This window comes from Pollicipes pollicipes, unplaced genomic scaffold (genome assembly GCF_011947565.3).
Source record: "Pollicipes pollicipes isolate AB1234 unplaced genomic scaffold, Ppol_2.1 Scaffold_4881;HRSCAF=5763_pilon_pilon_pilon, whole genome shotgun sequence".
NCBI lineage: Eukaryota > Metazoa > Arthropoda > Thecostraca > Pollicipedomorpha > Pollicipedidae > Pollicipes > Pollicipes pollicipes.
Genome location: NW_023596576.1, coordinates 50,747,381 through 50,749,770, shown reverse-complemented (window position 1 = coordinate 50,749,770; position 2,390 = coordinate 50,747,381).

Sequence of the window (2,390 nt, the reverse complement as noted above, 5' to 3'; positions counted from 1 at the left end):
ATCCAGCACATGGGTTGGTGACAAGAGATGTGTGCGAACTGATAGTCGTGACATTCTGTTCGTGTCCGTTTAAGTAGCCGCGCTGTAACCATGTAGTGTAGTATCTACGCTAATGTACTTTAGGACCGCCCCATTTCACGGCCCCGGCCTGTTTTGGCAAGAATACTAATGGACAGACGCTAAAACCCTGGAACATTGTCGGCCATTCATATGCTAATATCTGTGGGCCGAAATTGGCCGCACTGTGTATATTCAGTATATGGTAATGGCGAAGTATCCAATGGTTCTGAGCGGCGCGACGTCTTCCGTCGTTTCTTTTGCCTGGGGAAGCACTTTGTCCCATGCATCGGTACAATGTGTTTGGTCATTGTGTTAAAACAGCTGTCTTGCGGATGGCCACCATTCATGTTTTCCGTGGCCTTGTCCATCCAAAGGGCTTTTTTCGCACTTGGTCGGGGAGCTCAGACAACTCACAAATCGCGTGGTTTGCGCTGGGAATCTCCGGGTTTACCGTGCTTGTCATGTCTTGGCCTTGACGGACGGAGACCACGTGCTTAGGTACCTGAAGGAGCAGCTTGGTGCGCCTCGGCATCCGCGCTCCCTACCGCTGGGTGAGGCTGCATAAAGGTGAAGCCGCTGCTACCAATGCATCGCTACATGTACGAATGTAGGAATGTAGGAATGTAGGAATGCTACAATGTAGGAATACCTACATTGGGCGAATCAAGTGATGAACGTAGATGTGGACATGGAGGATTTACAAGATCCAGATGTGATGTTATCCAGCTGATCACATGATGATCCAGATCCGGATGTGAATGTCCACCGTATTTCAGATTCACTGTCATGATCATGTGTTGAGCGTGACCTGTCATGCTCAGCAATGTGTCCGCTTCCAAAAATTGAACGAACCGGTTGTGTCTGTAAGTCTAATACTGCATTATGCTCTGATATGGGCTACTCACATGCTGATTACGAATCGCCGAGCATCTGTTTGCACGCGTCTTGGGTACAACAGGCTGGAAATAACCTGCCTTCTTAGAGGAGATGTGTGTAGATCAAATCCCATGCGATTTCAAACAGTATCAGTTTGACACAGATTCTCTGACATCAGACATCGATGGCTTTGCAATGCCCAACAAAATATCAGCCTTACTCCGTTTGGCCGCTGCATGTCATTGTTGAATGATTTTTCCTTGAATTTATATTTTTCTACTTCTCATTTTCAATCATGTACCATGGAACCGCGACAACTGCAATTACGCATGGCTGTCTTCTTAATCTTCATTTATACGTCTGCCTCTTTTAAGAGGTTTTTGGAGCTTTTATATGAATACGATGTGGCTGTGCTGCCAGATGCTGCCTGTTTAAGAGACCTCCCTTTCAGGTGCCCATGTTTGGACTAGATAGAAAATTTAAGTGTAAGTATTCTATCAAGTCCAAATTACTTGGCACCAACTTGCTGCAGTTTAAGAAATAGCCATAGCAGCAAGATGCACTACAAACTGCTAAATAAAAAGATGGACCTGCATGAAAATATCATCTGGTGGGTTTGAGACCATCTTGAAATAAGCTAAGACTTATTTCAGGCCGACATCCGATGCTACCCAATTATCGCCTATATATGCAGTGTGCAGGGAGAATCCAGTGCAATAATTGTTTGCAGTTGTTATCAGAGCAAATACCGCTCAGAAGATGTATCCCTATTCATTTTAGTTTTGCCACCTGTCCTGACATTTCATTGTTGTTAAACTGCTCTTGAAATATGGTGATTGCCCTACCAGCAAATGAAAATGTGAAGAACGCTGCATATTTGCCGAAATGGGACAGTCTCTACTCAGACAAGATTTTTGGTCCTGAACTGGTCTAGGATATACGGTCTTTGGCTGTTATGCAGCTGTTACGTCGCTGGTGGGATGGGTTTAACCACAGACCAAGAATGGCCAGCAATGTACGTAGAGTACCATTTGATACGAGCTTGGAGGGGTTAACTAAGGCATGGGAGGGTTCCGCCCAGAATCTGAAGCTGATCCAGTGTAAATGCATTAGTTGAAGGCTGAAAAATGTATTGGAAAGCGTTTCTAAGAGACTGAACCAAACAGGCACTTAATATTGTCGGTGCCTTATGAGCGCCCGTGGATTTTAGCTTTTCGTAAACTTGTATAGAGTTGACCGTGCACACGGCGCATGACGTCGCTCTGGAAAATGACCTAAGGAGCCCCACATCACGCACGAGCCCACGTACTTCCCCGAGAGGATTCTCAGGCACTAACAAAGTAAAGAGCTCCGAAAGGATGCCAAATTTCATATCACGTACTAGAGCAGTCAAAGCGTGATATCAAGAGACATCCAGAAAATATCACAAAGACAATGGAGTCCGCGCAAGTGCT